At 35.1% G+C, this 24,696-nt stretch overlaps 2 pseudogenes; both read left to right on the forward strand.

Moving 5' to 3' along the window:
* Positions 1-20,536, forward strand: part of LOC109488875 — a 45,099-nt pseudogene extending 24,563 nt beyond the window's left edge.
* Positions 20,537-20,583: 47 nt separating this feature from the next.
* LOC109488876 overlaps positions 20,584-24,696 on the forward strand; it is a 75,097-nt pseudogene continuing 70,984 nt past the window's right edge.

Genomic DNA, 24,696 nt, shown 5'->3' on the forward strand with positions numbered 1-24,696 from the left:
CTCATCATAGTCACGATTCTGGGGACTAGGACAATAAATCTTAGGGACCCTCTTGGGAATCTTCTGCCACAAAGTAAGTATAAGAAGCCTGGGGAGATCAGATACAGTAGATTGTACAGACAGAAAGGAAATTTCAATAAAAATAAAATGGTTAATTTAAAAGGGGAAATAACAATTACAAATGAATATATGCCTAATAACAGAGCTTCAAAACATAAAGAAAAAATTGACAGAATTAAAGGAAGAAATAGCCAAGACCAAAAGCACACCTGGCGATTATAATGTCCCTCTCTCACAAATCAATAGAACAATTTGACAATATTTAATAAGATTTAAAAAACTGAACAACACCATCAATACCCTGACTTAATGGATACTTAGAGAGCACTACTCCTAATAACTTCAAAATACACATGATTTTAAAGGGTACATGGTATATTGACCAAGCTAGACTATATGTAAGGCCATAAAACAAGTTTACATTTTACAGGATTATAATTATATGTTCATATGTTCTCATCACAAAAGAATTAAATTAAAAATCAAGAGGAAGATACATCACATTAACAAATAAAGGATAAAAACCATATGACCATCTCAACAGATGCAGAAAAGGCATGTGACAAAGTACAGCAAACATCCATTTATGATAAAAACTCCCAACAAAGTAGTTTTAGAGGGAGTATATTCAACATAGTAAAGGCCGCATATGAAAATCCACAGCTAACATCATATGCAGTGGTGAAAACCTGAGAGCTTCTCCTCTGAGATCAGGAACAAGACAAGGATGTCCATTCTCACCACTTTTATTCAACATAGTACTAGAAGTTCTAGCCATAGCAATTAGAGTAGAAAAGGAATAAAAGGCATTCAAAATGGTAAGGAAGAAATAAAACTCACTACTTACAGATGACATGATAGTATATAAAGAAAACCCTAAAGACTCCACCAAAAAACTATAAGAACTAACAAATGAATTCAGTAAAGTCACAGGATAGAAGATTATTATACAGAAATCTGTTGCATTTCTATGCACTAATAATGAAGCAGCAGAAAGAGAAATTAAGAAAACAATCCTCTACTCAAAAAAATCAATGACGTGTACAGTCATGATAGGTGCATTTTGCTGTATGCAAATTCTACTTCAATAAAGCTTTGTGTACCATAAAAAAATCCCACTTATAATTGCACCAAAGAGATAAACTTAACCAAAAAGGTGAAAGATCTGTACTCTGAAAACTAAAGCACTGATGAAAGGAATTTAAGATGACACAAACAAATGAAAGATATTCCATGCTCAGGGATTGAAAGACCAATATTGTTAAAATGTCCATACTAACCCAAAGCAATCTACAGCTTCAATGGGATCCCTATCAAAATGCCAACACTAATTTTCACAGAACATTCTGAACAAAGAATCCTAACATTTGTATGGAATTACAAAAGACTCTGAATAGCCAAAGCAATCTTGAAAAAGAAGAACAAAGCTGGAGGTATCACAATCCCAGATTTCAAGATAAATTACAAAGCTCTAGTAATCAAAACAGTATGGTACTGACACAAAAATAGACACATAGATCAATAGAACAGAATAGAGAGCCAGAAATAAACCCATGATTATATGGTCAATTAATCTACAACAAAGGAGGCAAGAATATACAATAGGGAAAGGCAGTATATCCAAGAAATGGTACTAGGAAAACTGGACAGCTATACGCAAAAGAATGAAATTGAACCATACACAAAAATAAACTCAACTGGATTAAAGACCTAAATGTGAGACCTGAAATCACAAAATTCCTAAAAGAAAACATAGGCAGTAATTTCTTTGATATCAGCCATAGAATCATTTTTCTGGATATGTCCCCTCAGGCAAGGGGAACAAAAGCAAAATTAAACTACTAGGATTATATCAAAATAAAAAGCTTTTACACAGTGAAGAAAAACATCAATAAAACAAAAAGGCAACCTACTGAATCAAACAAGATATTTACAAATAATATATCTGATAAGGGGTTAACGTCCAAAATATGTAAAGAACTTATACAACTCAACACCAAAAACAACAAAAACCCACAAATAATCTGATTAAAATATTATAGCAGCAATGTCCACAATAGCCCAACTATGGAAAGAGCCTAGATGTCCATTGACACATAAATGGGTAAAGAAGATATGGTACATATATACAATGGAATATTATGTAGCCATCAAAAAATGAAATCTTGCCATTTACGACATGTATGGAACTACAGCATATTATGCTAAGCGAAATAAATCAATCAGAGAAAGGCAATTATCATATGATCTTGCTTTGTGTGGAATTTGAGAAACAAGGCAGAGGATCACAGGGGAAGAGAGGAAAAAATGAAACGGGACGAAACCAGAGTGGTAGACAAACCATAAGAGACTCTTAATCTCAGGAAACAAACTGAGGGTTGCTGGAGGGGAGGGAGGTGGTAGGGATAGGGTGGCTGGGTGATGGACACTGGAAAGAGTATGTGCTATGGTGAGTACTGTGAATTGTGTAAGACTGGTGAATCACAGACCTGTACCCATGAAACAAATAATACATTATATGTCAATTAAAAAAAAAATAGATGGAGAACCTGAATAGACATTTTTCCAAAGAAGACATACAGATGACCAACAGACACATCAGATGCGTCTGTTTCTAAAGAAAACATACAGATGACCAACACACACATGAGAAGATGTTCCACATCACTAATCATTGGGAAATTGCAAATTAAAATCACAATGAGGGGTGTCTGGCTGGCTCAGTGGGTAGAGTATGTGATTCTTGATCTTGGGGTCATGAGTTCGAGCCCCATGTTGGACAAGGAGTCTACTTAAAAAAATTAAAATCACAACGAGATATCATTTTATACCTGTCAGAATGGCTAAAATCAAAGCACAAGAAATAAGTTTTGATGAAGATGTAAAGAAAAAAGAAACCCTCATGCACTGTTGGTGGGAATGTAGATGAGTGCAGCCACTGTGGAAAACAATATGCAGGTTTCTCAAAAAATTAAAAATACCATATGATCCAGTAATCCCTCTACTGGGTCAGGCTCCCTGCTCAGCAGGGAGTCTGGTTCTCACTCTCCCTTTCCTTCCGCCCCTCCCTCTGCTTGTGCTTTCTCTCTCTCTAATAAATAAAAAATAGTTTTTAAAAATTAATAGCAAGAAAATATATAGAAAAACACAAGTTGGAAATTACACAGTAAATTTCTAAATAATCCATGTGTTAAAGAAGAGATCACAATAGAAATCATAAAAATTTTTGAACGGAATGATATTGAAAATACAACATATCAGAATATATTTATCAAAAAGAAAATACATGGCTTTAAATGTTTATATTAGAAATAAGTCATATTTATTACGTAATGCAATGCTGAATTAACATTAAAAATCAATCAATGCATTTCAACATATTAACAGAATGGAGAATACTCATATGATCATGCTCATAATTGTAAGGAAGCATTTGATAAGATTAAACACTTATTCATGATTTTAAAAAATTCCTAGAAATCTAATAATATAAATGATCTCTTTAAATTTGTTAAGGCATTTACCAAAAAACTGTCATATTTAATAGTGAAATACTGAACGTTTTGTTTGAAACAGGAACAAAACAAGAGTGCAAAAGTCACCACAGGGAGTTCCAGTCTAAGATAGCAGGCGACATGGGAGGCCCCTGAACTCGTCTCCTCCCAAGGATACCCCAAACCTACAGATTCACACAGAATAATTCCCTCTGAAAGAAATCCAGAAACTAAGCAATTCCCACACATCTGGCGAATGAGGAAAAACCCACATTTAAACAGGTGGAAAAGACTCAGACACACTCTCCATAAACCTTACCCCTGGCACAGCAACATTCCCACCTTCTCTTTGGGGAGAGAGGAGTTTAGACCAAGTATCTATTGTCCCAACCTTTATGACTGCCACCTGAGGGCGTTTTGATATGTTGTACTTTCATAATATTTTCCCAAGATCATGCATTACTTTCTAATTTCCATTGTGATTTCTTCATTTGCTAGTAATCACATTCGAAAAATCTGGGAGATTTTCTAATAATGCTTACGTTATTAGTCTTTAGTTTCATTACACTATGGTCAGAGAACATGCTCTGTATCATTTCAGTCCTTTGAAAGTTGTCTTAAGTTACAGTCCAGCAAAGGGTCAATTTTCGAAAATGTTCCATTTGCAATTGAAAAGAATGTGCATTCTGAATTAGTTAAATCTAGAGTTATACCTACATTCTATATTTTTCAGTTTAGTCAAGTTTCTTAGTGGTAATATGAAAATCTTCTGTATTTTTAATGATTTTTCCTGTCTTATTCCATAACTGAAAATGGTATGTTAAAACTCCACTTCTGATTATAAAGATGTTAATTTATCCTTCTAGTTTTGTCAACTTTTGGTTTATATATTTTGAATTTTGCTATTAGGTACATACAAATTTAGGACTTTTGTATCTTCTGATGGAATGGACATTAAAGATTATGAAATCTCATTCTTACTTCAAAATGTATCCTATCTTATATTGATGTAGGTGCATTTGCTTTTTGGAGTTAGTGTTAGTTATTTTTTTTTCTGGGCACCTGGATGGCTCAGTTGGTTAAGCATCTTCCTTTGGTTCAGCTCATGATCCCAGGGTCCTGGGATAGAGTTCTGCATCAGGCTCCCTGCTCAGCGGGGGTCTGCTTCTCCCTCTGCCCCTCCTCCCTGCTCGTGCTTGTGCGCACAGGCACTCTCTCTTTTGCATAAATAAATACATAAATAAATAAATAAAACTATAGGTTTTTTTCCATCCTTTGCTTTCAATCTGGTTTTTTTTTTTTTTGTCAGCCTATTTTTAGTACTTCTTATAAAGAGCATACATTTAGGTGTCAAGGGTGTTTTTAATTTTCTATTTAGGTTGATAATCTTAACTCTTAATTGGATTGCTTATTTTATTTACATTTAATGTAATTAAAAATAGTTAAGTTTATGCCTAAGAACTTGCTGTTTACTAGTTACTCCATTTGTTCTTTGTTCCTTTATGCTTCCTTTCTTGCATTCCTTTTGATGAATCAAGTAGCTTTTATTATTCTCTTTTCCTTCTTTAAGTTATACATTCTTGTATTATTATTTTGTGATTATTCTAGAGCTTACAATGCACATCCTTCACTTACTACACTACCTTAACTAAGTACTTTCACTACTTCTCAAATGAAGTAAGGAACTCACAAGCATTTAACTCTGCTTACATCCTTCTCCCCTTTTCTTTACTGTTTTCATATATCTTACTTCTAACATATGTCATAAACTCTGTAAGACGTTATTATTGTTGTTTTTTTTTTTAAGATTTTATTTATTTATTTGACAGAGATAGAGACAGCCAGTGAGAGAGGGAACACAAGCAGGGGGAGTGGGAGAGGAAGAAGCAGTCTTACAGTGGAGGAGCCTGATGTGGGGCTCGATCCCAGAATGCCGGGATCACGCCCTGAGCCGAAGGCAGACGCTTAACTGCACCACCCAGGCGCCCCTATTGTTGTTATTTTAAAGAGTCAATATTGTGTTATCTTTACCCACACGTGTACCTTTCCATTGCTTTTTATTGTTTTATTGCTTTATTCCTTCCTACAGTTTTTCAAGGATCACTTTTCTTCAGCCTAACTTCTGTTAATATTTTTGTACTGCAGGTGTGCTCATGTCAAATTGTCTAATATTCTCGCCTTAAACAGTCTTTATTTAGCTTTCAATTTTGAAGGGTATTTCCACAATTTATATGATTCCAGGATGGCAGTTCTGTTCTTTCAGCTCTTTAAGATGACAATCCATTGTCTTCTGGTTTTCATATTGCGTGCTGTAGAGCTGGTCATCAAGTTTATTATTGCCACTTTTTAGAGTAACATGTCTTTTTTTTCCCTGCCTACTTTCATCTTTGTCTTTGATCTCCAGCAGTTTGACAAATTTAGCATTTTTAATAGCTAGTTATATGAAGATATTTAAAACTATTTCATAAAGCTTTATCTAATTGTAATACCTGTAATCCCCAATGATCCCAAGAGATAAGGAAGGGAAAAAAAAATGCAGATTTTAAACCCAGTTAATCCCATTAACTCTTCTCAGCAAGAGAATTCTTAACCATTTAGAAGAATAATTCTGACTCTCCTTTTAAAAGACAATCTAAAAATATTGTTAAGACTTGGAGAAATAAGCTCCTTGAGAAAAAAATACTAGAGATTTCTAAATCCTTTCAGTTATGATGCCAACTTACAGCCCATCCTTAATAGTGTTTTAATAAAATACAAAGACAGTTGATTCTCATTATTCAGATTCTGTATTTTTTAATTTGCCTACTTGCTAAAATTTACTTAGTACTCCAAAATCAATATTCGTTATGTTTTCATTATCATTTGTGGACATGTGCCGGTAGTAAAGTATTTGAGTCATCCAGCATGCACATTCCTGATTGAGATCAAAAGTCTCAATTTAACTTTTGCCTTGTTTCAGTTCTGATACTGTAAACAAGTATCCTTTTCTTGGTATATTTAGTGCTAATTTTTGCATTTTTGTGTTTTATGTTGGCGATTATGCTATTTAAAATGTTTTTCAAGAATAATGCTTGAGTCCTTAATGCAAGAAGGCTATGCTGTATGTGTCTTATGGAGAAAATACACGTATTAGGTAAGTTTCACTCAGGCATGAGTTTAGTGCTATTAATTGTGAGTTTGGTGTTAATGCATCAACAATACATATTAAATAAGGTACCTTTAAACAGAAAGACATAAAACAAAGTTACATATTGATTGGTTGACAAAAATATTGCACCCTGAAGCTCACAGGAACCCAATTCTGTATTTCTTAGGACCAGTGGGTCAATATTCACTAATTCAGTGTTTGTAGTGATTTTATATAACATAACTACCATGAATAACAAGAATTGACTATAAATGGAAAAGTTTTGGGGCAAGTACTAAAATTGAACATCAAGAGAATGTAGATATTTTTTAGATTTAAAACACTCTAATTATGAGCTAGTGATTATATTCAATTCCGTGTAAATTGGAATTTAAAAAAATAGTTTAACTATTAATAATATACTCTGCAAGAAAAACTGAGTGGTTTTCCAAAAAAAAATTAAATTAAACCTCATTTGTAACTTATTTTTGGTAGAAGGGGACTTTGCTTACCTATTTAATTAATCCATTTCTCAACTGAAATATATTTAGTCTCAAAATGGCAACAACCACACAGTCTTACTATTCCTGTCTTTCAGTCCTTACTTCCACAAATTGAGTTTTCTTAGAGTCAAAAGCCCATGAAGTACAGGTTTTTTCTGTATGGTCACATTAGGTGATATTCATTCTACATTGTCTTGGCTCCTCTGAGGTAGTTTAGTGAATAGGTTCAGGGAATGTATTCACACCAAAACTCTGACCTGGAACATAGCTCTGCCACTTAACCAGCTGTGGGATGTTGGACGTACTACTTAAATTATGTGTCCCTAAGTGTCCTCATTTATAAATGATGATGAAAATAATATTACCTTAAAGAGTTAGGAAGAAAATAAGTTAATATTTAAAGCACTAAAAACAGTGTCTGTATCCCATAAGTGATAAAAATGGTTCAATCAGCATTATTTTTATTAGCACCTGGTATCCAAGATAAAAATGCACTGGATGGNGTATATTTAGTGCTAATTTTTGCATTTTTGTGTTTTATGTTGGCGATTATGCTATTTAAAATGTTTTTCAAGCATAATGCTTGAGTCCTTAATGCAAGAAGGCTACNTTGTGCGCACAGGCACTCTCTCTTTTGCATAAATAAATACATAAATAAATAAATAAATAAATAAATAAATAAAACTATAGGTTTTTTTCCATCCTTTGCTTTCAATCTGGTTTTTTTTTTTTTTGTCAGCCTATTTTTAGTACTTCTTATAAAGAGCATACATTTAGGTGTCAAGGGTGTTTTTAATTTTCTATTTAGGTGATAATCTTAACTCTTAATTGGATTGCTTATTTTATTTACATTTAATGTAATTAAAAATAGTTAAGTTTATGCCTAAGAACTTGCTGTTTACTAGTTACTCCATTTGTTCTTTGTTCCTTTATTCTTCCTTTCTTGCATCCCTTTTGATGAATCAAGTAGCTTTTATTATTCTCTTTTCCTTCTTTAAGTTATACATTCTTGTATTATTATTTTGTGATTATTCTAGAGCTTACAATGCACATCCTTCACTTACTACACTTCACCTTAACTAAGTACTTTCACTACTTCTCAAATGAAGTAAGGAACTCACAAGCATTTAACTCTGCTTACATCCTTCTCCCCTTTTCTTTACTGTTTTCATATATCTTACTTCTAACATATGTCATAAACTCTGTAAGACGTTATTATTGTTGTTTTTTTTTTTAAGATTTTATTTATTTATTTGACAGAGATAGAGACAGCCAGTGAGAGAGGGAACACAAGCAGGGGGAGTGGGAGAGGAAGAAGCAGTCTTACAGTGGAGGAGCCTGATGTGGGGCTCGATCCCAGAATGCCGGGATCACGCCCTGAGCCGAAGGCAGACGCTTAACTGCACCACCCAGGCGCCCCTATTGTTGTTATTTTAAAGAGTCAATATTGTGTTATCTTTACCCACACGTGTACCTTTCCATTGCTTTTTATTGTTTTATTGCTTTATTCCTTCCTACAGTTTTTCAAGGATCACTTTTCTTCAGCCTAACTTCTGTTAATATTTTTGTACTGCAGGTGTGCTCATGTCAAATTGTCTAATATTCTCGCCTTAAACAGTCTTTATTTAGCTTTCAATTTTGAAGGGTATTTCCACAATTTATATGATTCCAGGATGGCAGTTCTGTTCTTTCAGCTCTTTAAGATGACAATCCATTGTCTTCTGGTTTTCATATTGCGTGCTGTAGAGCTGGTCATCAAGTTTATTATTGCCACTTTTTAGAGTAACATGTCTTTTTTTTCCCTGCCTACTTTCATCTTTGTCTTTGATCTCCAGCAGTTTGACAAATTTAGCATTTTTAATAGCTAGTTATATGAAGATATTTAAAACTATTTCATAAAGCTTTATCTAATTGTAATACCTGTAATCCCCAATGATCCCAAGAGATAAGGAAGGGAAAAAAAAATGCAGATTTTAAACCCAGTTAATCCCATTAACTCTTCTCAGCAAGAGAATTCTTAACCATTTAGAAGAATAATTCTGACTCTCCTTTTAAAAGACAATCTAAAAATATTGTTAAGTCTTGGAGAAATAAGCTCCTTGAGAAAAAAATACTAGAGATTTCTAAATCCTTTCAGTTATGATGCCAACTTACAGCCCATCCTTAATAGTGTTTTAATAAAATACAAAGACAGTTGATTCTCATTATTCAGATTCTGTATTTTTTAATTTGCCTACTTGCTAAAATTTACTTAGTACTCCAAAATCAATATTCGTTATGTTTTCATTATCATTTGTGGACATGTGCCGGTAGTAAAGTATTTGAGTCATCCAGCATGCACATTCCTGATTGAGATCAAAAGTCTCAATTTAACTTTTGCCTTGTTTCAGTTCTGATACTGTAAACAAGTATCCTTTTCTTGGTATATTTAGTGCTAATTTTTGCATTTTTGTGTTTTATGTTGGCGATTATGCTATTTAAAATGTTTTTCAAGAATAATGCTTGAGTCCTTAATGCAAGAAGGCTATGCTGTATGTGTCTTATGGAGAAAATACACGTATTAGGTAAGTTTCACTCAGGCATGAGTTTAGTGCTATTAATTGTGAGTTTGGTGTTAATGCATCAACAATACATATTAAATAAGGTACCTTTAAACAGAAAGACATAAAACAAAGTTACATATTGATTGGTTGACAAAAATATTGCACCCTGAAGCTCACAGGAACCCAATTCTGTATTTCTTAGGACCAGTGGGTCAATATTCACTAATTCAGTGTTTGTAGTGATTTTATATAACATAACTACCATGAATAACAAGAATTGACTATAAATGGAAAAGTTTTGGGGCAAGTACTAAAATTGAACATCAAGAGAATATAGATATTTTTTAGATTTAAAACACTCTAATTATGAGCTAGTGATTATATTCAATTCCGTGTAAATTGGAATTTAAAAAAATAGTTTAACTATTAATAATATACTCTGCAAGAAAAACTGAGTGGTTTTCCAAAAAAAAATTAAATTAAACCTCATTTGTAACTTATTTTTGGTAGAAGGGGACTTTGCTTACCTATTTAATTAATCCATTTCTCAACTGAAATATATTTAGTCTCAAAATGGCAACAACCACACAGTCTTACTATTCCCGTCTTTCAGTCCTTACTTCCACAAATTGAGTTTTCTTAGAGTCAAAAGCCCATGAAGTACAGGTTTTTTCTGTATGGTCACATTAGGTGATGTTCATTCTACATTGTCTTGGCTCCTCTGAGGTAGTTTAGTGAATAGGTTCCGGGAATGTATTCACACCAAAACTCTGACCTGGAACATAGCTCTGCCACTTAACCAGCTGTGGGATGTTGGACGTACTACTTAAATTATGTGTCCCTAAGTGTCCTCATTTATAAATGATGATGAAAATAATATTACCTTAAAGAGTTAGGAAGAAAATAAGTTAATATTTAAAGCACTAAAAACAGTGTCTGTATCCCATAAGTGATAAAAATGGTTCAATCAGCATTATTTTTATTAGCACCTGGTATCCAAGATAAAAATGCACTGGATGGAGATGTAAGCGGCTGAATGATCATACTGAAGAGGTGTAAGTGACTTGGAAGGAGAAACTTGTTTGATCTGGAACTGTGTCTTCACTTTCCCACCCCATGTGTGTATCATAATGTCTTAGATATAGACATTGATTGCTTATTAATCAAATCTATAGATGATATAAAAACAGGGTGAATTCAATCAGAAATTGTTATTTTCCCTAATAATACCTATACTTTACTGCTACCAAAGTTACTTTTATAAAAATTGAACCTGGTTTTACAATTTCCCCCTTAAAACCTCTCATGATTCCCAATACATATAGAAATGTTCAAATTCTATTTCAATTTGTGTCCAAACAAAGATTTCCTGATTCATCCTACCCTTTATCAAGAGAAACAGCTTCCAAAAATATGAGAATAAAGAGTTCTACCATATTTCATTCAAGGAGCATACCTTGGATATTGGTTTCAGTTCTGGATAATATACCACCAAAACGTTATCAACAAATTTAAGTTTGAACAAAAAAGCAGGAAAAAAGGATCCAGTACCATGTCCTTATGAACAATTTAAGGATCAGCCTAAAAACAGATAATTTAATGAGAAAGGAGGGGTGAGAGTACTCTATGTGTCTGCCTGTTGTCCAGGAAAAAATGAATAGAAGTGTTCTGACCTGCTCTTGTGTAAAGATGGAAGAGAATGAATAAGAACTTCAAGAAAGGGAATTTCCATTCAGCAGTATTGAAAATACAGTAGGCTACTCAAAACAAAGATTTTTTAAATGAGTTGACAAAGTTACCTAGCTTCTTAGAACTATATTCATCCCTGAGTAGTTTTGATGAGTAAAGTGGGAGCTGGAAGAATATGTAAACTAAGAGCAATAGTTTTATATTTTTTTTATTTTTTATTTATTTGACAGATATAGAGACAGTCAGCTAGAAAGGGAACACAAGCAGGGGGAGTGGGAGAGGAAGAAGCAGGCTCATAGCAGAAGAGCCTGATGTGGGGCTCGATCCCAGAATGCCGGGATCACGCCCTGAGCCGAAGGCAGACGTTCAACCGCTGTGCCACCCAGGCGCCCCAAGAGCAATAGTTTTAAACCAAATTCTGAATAATATCCTTTCTAGATAATCATGAATATGCAAAGTTCATGGATACAATTTCCAAACACTTTCTAGATAGTAAGGACAAAATTGAAAGTCATAAATAATTTTATGCATCTTAATATACCTTCCTTTTGCAAACTAAAAAGGTTTCCAAGCTCTCCACAAAACAGAAGTGAGTTGTTACTTCTACATTTGAAACTCATGCAAACACAGGAATAATCTGTCATCGAATATCAAAGGTCAAGTTTAATCTCATTCTTTATCAAAGACCAAGTTTAAAAAATTCAAATTGATTGAATATTTTGGTCTTCACAATTCCATTCCTTCATGTAACCTCCCTGATTGATTTTTTACCCAGTATTCTTTAGAGGTCAATTACAAATGGCTAATTATCAAAATAAATCAAGAATTTGCAATAGAGAACCAGGGCTATGATCATACAGCCCCCATTCCTAGGTGCCCATAACCAATATAGTCAAGACAAAGATCTAATCTGGAACCCCAAGGAAATACATATGTGTTTATTAGAAATAGTGTGTTCCTCAAGATATAAAGAGATTATGCAAACAGTTACATTCCTTCATTTTAAGTCTGACCACAGCTATTTGCGAAACAGTAATTCATTATTGTGCTTTACTTTAGCCTTTTGGTTGAGATTGTATTTGTAGCAGATGCTGTTTTACTTACACTTTCTCAGCACTGACTTTCCAGTTGCAGGTTCTGCTGCAAACTACCTGCAAATCTCTACCTGACAATTGTCTTCAACTGTGAGAACATGTTCTGCCTGTGTGCACAGTGGACTGGAATTACCAGGGAATTTACACCATGGAGAACAGTCTCCAACTAATGTGAAAGGTAGTGGATAAATCTCCCAGCTTCTTTGCCCCTTGGCTGGGACAGTTCTTGGTGATTTCTACATCATCTCTCAGAGGTCTCCAGTGGAATTGTGCCTCAGTTGCCAAAAGCAGCAGCGAGCAGTTTAGTCACCCTCTTTAGTCCTTCCTTCTCTTCTCCATCTCTTTTCTACACTCTCCTGTTGGTGTTTCTTGGGGTCATCTGCCTAATAAACTACCTGTTCTCACATAGTCTCAGCAGTGAACTTGATAAGGAAATCAATCTGAGGTTAGGCTTATCAAAATTACTATGATACCCATATTTGAATATTAATAAGGAGCTGTTTTTTACGTTTGTTTTCCCAATTTTTAAAGACATGGTCATTTTTCTTTCAAATATGAAAATAATTCACACCCATGAACCACCCCTATATTCAACAATCTGGATGAATCATGATAGATTTAAATATATTTTTAAAAGCAGGCAAAACTAATTTATGATGTTAGATTTCAGGACAGATGTTACTTTTGAGAAGGAGCATGCGACAGTAACAAGGAGAACATCTGGGTGATGTTTCTATTCTATTTCTTGTTCTGGGGGTGGTTACACAGATGTATTCCCTTTGTACTAATCATCAAGGTCTATTCTTAGTTTTTGTGTTCATTTAATTTCTATATTTTTTTTAACAAAACTTACTTTAAAAATTGGGTTAAAATTAGGTACTTCTGAATACTTACCAACACCCAAAGTATTGTTTACTTTTCAAACTTGATTTTATCTTAGGTAGCAAAAATAAGTATATGAACATATTTTTTAATCCATTACGATATGCTCTGATTATCTCCCCTTAGATTCTTAAGTTGAATATGTCAGCCACAATTATTCCTGAAGATATTGGCTTTATTGCTCACAAACTGGTGATTGTTTAACATTTTAGAAAAGACAAACCCTGACTGATGATCAATTAAATCTTTAGACTCAAATGTTTCCTTTGCGCATATGGCCTTTGCACAGGATTAACACACCAACTACTGTTATTTTCTAATTTCAGAAAAGCCTTAAGGAGGCAGCAGCTGTATGAGGGACAGAGACCACTACTCCCTTAAAATTTACAAAAGGAATCTCTAAAAACAAAGTAAAACAAACAATCTTCTGTCCCACATTGCTGTTTGATTAAGGAAAATAAGAGAAAGAGGTTTTATATATGTTCTCTCATTAATGCCATTCACAAGTTATTTTCTTTAGCTGTGTTATAACAAAATAAATTAATACTCCACAGTTGATATAATTTAATGTTTTCCTCACTCTTAAGATTGAAAAAAGGCATTTTCATGGCAGAAACATTCCCTCATATTCCTTCTCACAGAGTGTCCTCCCAATTGTCTCTCATGAATTCATCCTCTTTGCAGAGTTGTGGACGTTATCCTGTGAACTTCCTGTCCCTGTGGGCTGTCTTTAATAGTAAGGTGTTGGAACAGGAGCAAGCACACACTACCTCCTAAATCAGTATTTCTTGAACTCGACATGCCTCACACTTTGAGAAGAGCAGCCCTGTATTCCACTTCCGTGTAGTTCATGAATCCCTCTGGAGCCCCATCTGGAGCACACAAACCTCTAGGAAAACCACTTCTTTGGGGGCTCTTTTGCTAACTCTCCTAGGAAGGAAGGAATCTAGTCACTGTAGTACTATGCAAGATGCTCATTTCCCCCTTCCATTTTCTTTCTCTTAAATAATTCAGCTACTATTTTGTTCGATATTACTTTAAAAAGTAATGCTTCCCCAAACTTGCCTCTCTCTTCCCCCTACTCCTCCTTTCTGTTTTATAGAATGGTATCTTTGGTTCAGACATAGGATTTTGTTAGGACCCAGCCCAATGTCTCCATGAGCATCACGACCGATCACAGGCTTGTAATCTCATCTGTATCTTTACTCTTCCTCATAGCCATACACCATGTCATATACTTACATTTCTTCCTTTGCCTTTTCAGTCTCATATCCATAATTGTATGCCAAGACAAAAAGCTCCTTTGTTAAATAGCAACAACCTCCTGCCTCGTGATGTTTACTCATTTTCAGCACCTTTTGCTCAGCTGAGAAATGATTCAGAACTGCTTCTTACATCTATGAATAGGCAGGATCACAACTGTCTACCACTTTGCTCACTTTCACTGTTGACCTTTCAAACACGCCCCTTTCTCTACCCCAAGCTTTTATTCTTGTCTTCAAAGCAACCCTCTCTTTGTCTTGACTTAAGATGAAAGTTCTGAATATGACTTAAATATTGATCTCTCTTACAGTCTTTCCAGATAAACTGCATTTCATTCAAAATCTTGTAATAACTTTAGCAATTCTTTGGTAGTGGGCATAACCCAAACATGTACATTTTTCCAGTGATATACTTATATATATGTTGCTTACTCCAGTTAGAAAAATTGCTTCAAATAAGGGACTCCTTCCTTATTTCCTTTGGTATTGGCACCATGTACAGTGTTCTGATCACACAACTGTGTCACATAATTAGCAAATATCTTCTTTTTTTCAAGATTTTATGTATTTATTTGAAAGAGAGAAAGTAAGCAAGAGAGAGAAAGAGAGAAGGAGCAGGAGAGGTGGGGCAGAGGAAGAAGGAGAAGCAGACTCCCTGCTGAGCAGGGAGCTTGATGACATGGGGCTTGATCCCTGGGACTCTGGGATCATGACCTGAGCCAAAGGCAGATGCTTAACCGACTGAGCCACCCAAGCACCCCTCAGTATCTTCTTTTCAGAGATGGAATAATGTGACACAAACCCTTCACAGGAGTGGCTTCTACATTTCATCTAACTCCCTGAACCACATTGGCCTCTGTGATCCTGCTCACAAACTCTATCCCTACAGTTATGAGGAACACTATCTTAATGAAAATATGCCATTTACCTGCATCTATGGTACAGATTATCTTGCACTGACAACCATCAGAATATTATCAAGTCAACTTGTAGAAACTTAATAAAGATTCAGAATTTAACAAAGTCAGATACAATCAGATGATAGATATATATGGCAGACAATTAGGGAGGTAGGTACACAAACAGACACACACAAAAAGACAGATCATCCCAGTGAGTGCTAAGGGAAAGGAGATACAATATAGAATAACTCCTAGAAAAAGTTATATTGGATTTCCATTACTTCCATTATGTATGCTTAAGTGAAGAATGGATAAACATCATTCCATGAACATCATACCATGTTTGTTGAATGAATTCATCTATTTGACTATACACTTTGTGCCACTGCTATGCATACCAAGACCGTGCTTCCTGCTTTAGGGCACACACAGTCTAGCAAAATCTAAACTATAATACAATGTATTTTAAGTTGTGGCAGCACTTGATTGCAGGATGTTAATGGTTGATTGGGAGGTGAGAAAGTGAGTCTGGACTATTTTTTTTTCCAAGGGGTTTGATGAATAAAAGTGTGAAATGGAGTGGTAGAATAGGGAGAAAATAAAATTTAAGTAGGGTAAAGGAGATGGTTTGTAGGCTGCATGGGAAAAGCTAACAAAAGGAATGATGGAGAAATTATGGAAAGGGAGAAATTGATGGACAGTAACACAGACACTGTTTTACTTAACAAGTCCTAATACAGTATTTTTAATCATTAGAAGAATCATTTCTAATAAAAATGCTGATAGGTTTTCATTGCTGTCATCACATTATGGGAATGGTTAAACTGTCCCAAGAATCCTTATGGAAAGATACACTTTAAAAATTTTTAATTACTGAGAAAATATCTCAAAATGTGGAAAAACTCATTGTAAGCATATTTATCACAGCAGATCATATACAAATGCATTTGAAGCAAGGGTCCGGAAGAGGTGTGGTTAATTATAACAAATCCACGCAACAAAATATTATGCAACAATTGAAACTTTTAATGGGAATTTTTATAACACTATAACAAGCATTTTTAGCATTTTTAGTGTGCGAAGAGTACATACAGTGTGATTATGATTACATAAGATAGAGAGAGGAAAGGGGGAGGGAGAGAGGGAAGGGGGGAGAAAGGAGGGAGAAAAAGCAGGAGATGAAGGAGTAAAGGAAGAGGGGGAAGAGAAAGGAGGAAGAGAAGGAGAATAAAGAAAATACTACTATGGGAGCTACAAAATACACCAAAAATTTTAAGCAGTAATTTTTAGTCAGACATCTTTGTAGTGGCAGTATAGACGGATCCCTACAAGCAATCTGAAATGATTTTCTTTTAGACCAATGATTTAATATCTGATCCTATCTCAACTGTGAGATGATAAACATGGGTTAGTTCCCATCTTTTCCTAGATTTCTTCTTTCTAATCATTCTAGAGGAATGTTAATAGCTGTTGAACTTTAAAAATAAAGTTTTATGGTAGGGGAAGTTTGAGAAATACCAGGTTAGACTGGTTTCTTAACTGCAGCAGGATTTCTTGAAACTTTTATGTTAATGGCCACCATGAATCTCCTATAGGGTATAAACCAGACAGCATTTCACAAATGGATTTAGCCACCAAATACTTCGGTGTGTGTGAATTATTTCATGGAGCTATTTTCCTGCCAAATGTATCTGGAGGATTTTTTCTTTTACCATTATGGCATTTACTTAAAAGTAACAAAACAAAATTATCTGAAGCATTAAGAGCATATATCTCTGTGATATCCAAGGTGATACTATGTTAATGAAGAATTTGAGTGCCTTTATCTGGTATCTCCTCTTCAGCTCTGACTCTGCATCCTTCATGTCATCCCTGCCAAGTCCCTTCCTGTCCTCTTCCTGGGGATGAGCTGAACACACTTACCAATGCCTTCGATTCCCTTCCCCCTCAACTGGACCAATCTACATCATTATTTCAGCTCAGAATCCTTTCTTCAACTTCACACTCAGGTATCCAACTTAACCTAGACAGCACCTTCTCAATATTTCCTTGAGATATCACAGGCACCATAATATGACAAATTCTACCAACGTTTTGTCTTTCTTATGTCAGTGATACAAAAACTACCTACCTACCCAGTTACTTAAGCCACAGATCTAATGTCAATTTGAGCTCTCCCTCTATCCAATTACCAAGCTCAATTGAGAAACAAACTTTCTTCTCAGTCTCCCTATTGCCTCTACTCTGGATGGGGACTTTATCATCTCTCACTAACAAATGTGTAATAGCTTCTAACTATTGTCCATGCCCTTTAAATCCATCAACACAAAGCTGTATTTAAAATACAAATTTGTGGTGTCACTCTCCTTAAAATTTTTCATTATCTTTTCACTGACTGTTGAATAAAGACAAAACTCTTTAACATATGTAGCAGGAATGAAGATTTTCCACACACAGATCAAGAAACATAACATTATTTTTTAAATCAAACATAATATGTCCTCCAGGGTAATAAAAAAATTCACTTTTTCCTTCTTTGAGTTTCTCAAAACCCCCTGGACTCGCAAAAGAAACTAGAGTCTTACCTGGAATCCAGGAAATAAAAGAAGTCAATGGCCTTTAGTTCATGGAGATCAACACTATCACTGTGACTCTATTTACTCCATGAGGTTGCCTTCTGTCTGCTCCCTCACCCTCCACTGGACACTAATCTCATGCTGCACAGGTTATGTCCTTCATAATTGTGCCCCCATCTCCTTTAACTGCAACTTGTTCATAAGACACTCATGACAACCACAGGCCTGAGTGGCGATAGTCTGGAGCACAACACGTGTAGGTCTGTGCCACTAATGGAAATCCTCTCAAAACCTTTCCCACCTCCAGCTCCCATCATTCAGGGAAGACCATTTCCTCCTCTTCCATCCAGAACTCCAGCCTCTCTGAACAGAACTAAAGTCCCAAAGAAAAACCTACATAAGGGGATATCCTCCAGGCACCTCATAGCATCTTTTATCAGTCCTGAAAAAAATGTCATTCAAAATGTCATTGGGGAGCCCAATGCAGGGCTTGATCCCAAGTCCTTGAGATCATGACCTGAGCTGAAGGCAGATGCTTAACCAACTGAGCCACCCAGGTGCCCCTGAATGTTCTCCCTACTATCATGCATACTACACACACACACACACACACACACAGCCCTCAGATAACTTTCAGGAAAAAGGGAGACATGAGAAAAAGTATCTAATCACCATTTCTCCCCAAAGAGAACCAAACAAAATACAAAATTAGTGAAAATTTCTATCAAGCTTTCAGATAAGACTCTTTTAATTGTGAAGAACAGAAACTAATTTCAAGAAGTTTTCTCAAGAAAATAACTATATATACATTAATTATATACAGTTTTTTTGTGTGCTAATCATACCTCAATAAAGTGGTTTAAAAATAAACAAACGCTGAAGTAAATTGTATAAATTTAAATAAATGGCTATTTTTAAGCATTTTTATACTTTGGGACTGTAATGACATCAGAAACCGAGCAACTTGATTAACTGCACTTGTTCTATCTCTTCCACAGGCAGCATGCTCTCTCTTCCACAGTATGTCCCTGAGGGACATACTCCCTAGCTCCCTCTGCTTTCACTTAGTTTCTGGCCCCTCATCACTTAGTCTGCGAGGCACTACAATAAAACTTATATGGCTCTGGTTCATCCTAATGGATTCTTAACCAACTATTGCAAGGCTACCTGAATCATTTACTGAGATTTTCTTAGATCAAACTTGGAAAAGAAATAAATTGGCTCAACTGATTTTTTAATGCCACCACACAGATTGCTCTTCAGTCTATGCATTTGTGAGTCAGATTTAGATACCTTTGGTCCAAGCAGTTATGGCAAAGGGGCCAAGGTCATATGAAACAAAATACAACTATCTAGGTATCTAGAAGAACATAGCGTTGGCATGACATATACTCAGCTGACTGGCTTATTCAATACAACATGGTTACTGAGCCAGCAGGAGCTATGGATTCTTGAACTAGAATTTTAGAAATTCTAAATCAAAATAAGAAAGCAACAACTAACATTCCACTACTCAAACTGTGATAGTAGTTAATTAACACAGGAAGTAAGTCAAAGAAAGCTCCTGGTAGAAGCTCATTAACTTGCCATTATTTGAGAGGATGAGAGCAGATAGGGGAAAAGATGAGAACCACTCTATTTCCGCTATTATAGACCATTTAAGACCTGTTGTGCCAAATGACTAATTCAAGACACACAGGTTTACTAGATATGGTGGGTCCCTTCCCTGATGCAGTGGTTAGTAGCACCAAGAAGAAAGCTGATCAGAGTCACACTGTGTCCCTGGACATGAATCTAGGCTGAAGAGCAGCCTGTATAAAGAACTTTACATGCCTACTTTGACATCAGCACACATTAGAAAAGAAAATACAAAAGATACAGCGTCCCCTGACAGGAATATCTATGATCTATTTTTTCCCTACTTATTTCCAGCTTTAGAGTTTCATTGTCCAGTACAGTACCCACTACCATATGTGGCTATTTAAATTTAAATGTATTAAATTACATTAAATTAAAAATTCAGGGGTTTATACCCGAGCAATACCTGCAATTGAGGATCCCCAGGAGGCACCTGCCTGTCAGCATGGGCTCAAGAGTTTGTGAACTGCAAAATCCAACCTGGGAAGGTGGTTGTGTTCATTAAGCTCACCTGCCTCTACTGCAGAAGGATCCAAGAGCTCCTCAGCCATTGTCCTCCAAACAAGGGCTTCAGGAATTTGTTGATATCACAGCCACCAGTGACACAATCAAGATTCAAGATTATTTGCAACAGCTCACAGGAGCCAGAATAGTACCTTGGGTCTTTATCAATAAAGACTGTATAGATGGATGCACTAATCTGGTAGAAATGCCTCAGAGTGGGGAACTGCTGAAGTAGCTAAAGCAAATTGGAGCTCTACAATAATGACAGAGTAGACCCCAGGCTGATATCCCCCTTGAGAGCTAGATGACATGACAAATGACCATACTTCCCAGTGGATGTATCTGGAGCTACCATTAAATAGCAACTGTTTACCTAAGATTCTGAAATATGGTAACCAAAAAAAAAATAAAAAAATAAAGAGAGAGAGACAGGGTACATTTTTTGGCAAAAACAGCTTTCCCTTCTTTTGACTTAATATTAAAAGTGGACCAACTTGCCCCAAATCACAAGTCTGAGAAGATTGATGGACTTCTTGAGTTTCCTCTCAATTGGCCCTTTGGGTTCCAAGAAACCATGACAAGTTAAGGCTTAGGATTCACTCAGTGACTCAAAAGATGTTCTTTCCCTTTGACACATGTTTCTTACTAACTATTCTCTATATGCTATGACCCCTCTACCTCTAAACAGGTGTTTTTCAACCACGTTTATCCCACACCCTCAAGGATGAATTTTTAACTGGTTTTCTGCTACTGCCTATTTTATTGAGTCTGACTTTATAGAATTTGCATTACAAAAACAATAGGTATTTTGAATGTGTTTTTTCAAGCTAGATGTGCCTCCCCAGTCATCATCCCCATCCCACATCATCCCATTTGAGAATTTCTGCTCTGAACCAGTGTTCTTAATCTTGACAGCTCACAAATCTCATAGGAAATGTTCAACAACTCCGTGAAGGGTCTTGAGGACCCAATCTGAGAAACACCACATGAAGAGTTAAGCACGGTTGGTCTTCATTTGGTGGATACAGCAGGGACCAGACCAGACGTACAAGTGCAGCTGCTATGGCAGCTCTGTTATGTAAGATGTTGTCCACATAATCCTGAATAAGTGAATATTAACTTGTTTATATTATAAAGAGAAGTAAAATATAAAATTTAAAATATTATCACAGAAAACTTGCAAACCCCTCCCCTAAGAATATGTCTGTGAAAGTGGCCAAATTTGAAAAACACAGTCCTAAATGATTTTCTCTCTCTCTTTTTTCTTTCCACTTTATGAAAACTTAAGAGTCCCTTATGGTGAAGTTTGTTCTAGAATTGCAATATTAAGTTAATTTCCTTCTGCAGTCTCTAGTGTGAATGGTTAATTTCTTTTCTAATAAAGAAATACCCAGAGATGAAAAAAAAATTCAATTCCTCAGTTGCATTAGCCAAATTTCGAGTGCTCAATTGTCACATGTAGCTGGTGACTATCATATTGGACGATGCAATATAGAACATTTCTTTCATAGAGTATTGATTGGTTGTAATACACAAGTTATAAACATCAAAATTATTTGATGAATTTCAAAAGTTCATTTGAAAAACATATATATGAGAATCTGAAAAACACCAAAAGGGGAAAAAAGGAGGGAATGCGCCTTGAAGTAGTATGAAAATACATGTAAAGCTGCTATAATTAAAACAGCACTGGAGATATCTAAAGAAATAGAAAAATAGATCAATGCACAATACAACAGTATAGAAATATTTCTAAGTATATGTAGGAATTTTAAAATCATAAAATGTGTCACTTTAAATCACTGATATTAGAACAACTAGACATAAAATTTGGAAGAAAATAATTAGTAGCTACTTACTTTACTTTAATAAAAAAATCACTCCATATAAGACTTAAGATCTAACTACATTCAAAATAGCTTAATAATCTTGATGTTAAAAAAAGATGGAAAAGGCCTTTTAAGGAAGATATGAAACCAGGAATTATTATAGATACAATATAGGAAAAAATCCTGAGGTATATATAAACCCGAACTTGCAGATTAAAATGGTTTGCTTTGTAACATGCATAGTAATGAAAAGAGGCCATCATCTGGAAATGGCTTGAACATTTTCTGAATTTCAAAGATAAAAAGAGAATTCTAAAAGGAATCTGAGAAGGAAAAAAACAGCTTCCCCCCAAAAAACAATGCATTTTGTTCAAGATTCCTTTAAGCAGTAACAAAAAATGACTGTATACTTAACTTCAAATTCCAAAAAGTAGAAATAGTATAAGCCATTTTGACCATGATGCAATAAAGGTGGAAAAAGTTTTTAAAGTATAAATTTAAAAACCCAATCAAATAGAAATGTAAGGAAGCAAAACCACACTGCTCTAAATAATTCCTAGGGCAATGAAGAAATCAAGGCTCTAATTAGGTAAAGAGACTACAAGGAAAAGAAGGATACTAAAGAACTTCTGACTCCTGACAGATGACAAACTAGCTTGAGCTACTGGATTCCTCTAAAAAAAAAATAATTAAGACATAAATAGGATGAAAGAGGAGAGCTCAGATACAAACAACTAATCTGTAAGAATCTCTTACAGAGAAATAACGAAACATTTCTGTAATCTTCTATCTGGACAAGAAAGAGAACCCTATTTCAGATTCTTAAACTCACCAGAAGGTTACAAAGCCAGTGCTCTGGCTCATCACACCTTCTTGCATATTACAGTTATAGCCCCAGGTGAAAACTGGGCTCATGGGCAAGAATAACTAGATGATAAGGAGTATATGAGAAATTATACTTTACAAAGATGCCCACACCTATATGTTCATTCATTCCCACATGCTCCTCTTGCAATGTAACTTACTCTTCCTTCACCAAGATACGTGGTCTATGTTCTTTCCTCTTGAATTTGGGCAGACTCAAGCCTGCTTTAGACAATGGAGTAAGAAAAAAGTGATCTATATGACTTCCAAGGCTAGACCAAAAAAAATCTTACAACTCTGCCTGACTCTTTTTCCTTCTTTCTCTCTCTCTTTCTCTTTTGGAATCCAGCCACCATGTTGTGAGGAAACTTAAGCCAAATAGAGAAGCCACATGTGGGTTTTCTTGTAGACAGCCCCAGCCAGCCTCCAGCCAACATCTGCATCCACTACCAGAAATGTGAGAGAATGCAATTCATATCATTCCAGTCCCCACAAGTCTTCCAGCTGAGGCCCCAGACACTGTGGAACAGAAACAAGCTATCCCTGCTGTGCGCTGTCTGAATTTCAGAACCACAGAAACCATGAATGACAAAAAAATTATTATTGTTTTCTAAAGGCATTAAGTTTTAAGATAATTTGTCATAAATTTGTTGTGTGGCAATATATCACTAATACAAAAGACATTTGTTACAAAGAAAAGCTTTATTACATGAAGTAGGACAAAAAATAAGAATAAAATTCTCAAAGAAATAGTTCAGGTTATAGATTATATGAAACGGGCACCAGAAGTGAAGAAGAATAATCAAATAGAAATATGGGATACTGAAAATATAATAGTCAAAAAAACAAAATAAAATAGATGAAATAAATTGCAGAAACTATAAAAACAAAGAAGGTATAAAGAGATGAAATTAAGAGATATGGAGAGTAGAATAAAATACGGACATATAGACAACAGAAATCCCAGAAAATAACAAAGAAAAGGATGAAAGAAAAATTCAAAGGTAATGATGATATATTTCCCTGTATTTTAGAATTGAGTAAAGACCTTAAATCCAAAAATCTAGAGAATACAAAACTGAATAGTTAAGGAAAAAAACCTACTCTATACATGTTATAGCAAAACTTAAGACCAACAAAGTAATAGATATTAAAGGATAATTTTTTTGTTTGTGTGTGTGTTCTTCATTGGTTTCCTGCATTAAGTTTGTGATTAGAAAAATAACACAAAATATTTGAGATTAGGTATCACCTTCTCCAGAAATACTTCCCTATCCAGCCCCCTCTGAGGACAGATTCAGTGTCCCTATTTTGGGATTCCATAATATCCTGTTCACAACTCAGAAATTGTTCTTACCATGCTGTGTCTGCCCCCACCTATTAGCATGTTGAGTGGTGGTTATTAACGAGAGTGACACATCAAAATCCCAGGGGAGTTGTTTTTGCTATTGATGATGTTTTTTCTTAATCTACTTGTTCAGATCCCACGGCAGGGCTTCTGAAACTGAATCTTTAGGAATGGAGTACAGGTTTTTTAAAATACTCCAAGATTTAACCTTGGTTAAATCCATCAATACAGAGGAAAGGGACTACATATTTACCTCTGCATCCTAAGACTTACACAGTGCCTGACATGATCAGAAAAATATCTGTTGAATGAACACATGACATGTAGATGTGCATTATTTCTAATATGTGTAAACTAATGACATTTGTGTCTCTGAAAACC

Source organism: Ailuropoda melanoleuca, chromosome 7 (assembly GCF_002007445.2).
Source record: "Ailuropoda melanoleuca isolate Jingjing chromosome 7, ASM200744v2, whole genome shotgun sequence".
Taxonomy (NCBI): Eukaryota; Metazoa; Chordata; class Mammalia; order Carnivora; family Ursidae; genus Ailuropoda; species Ailuropoda melanoleuca.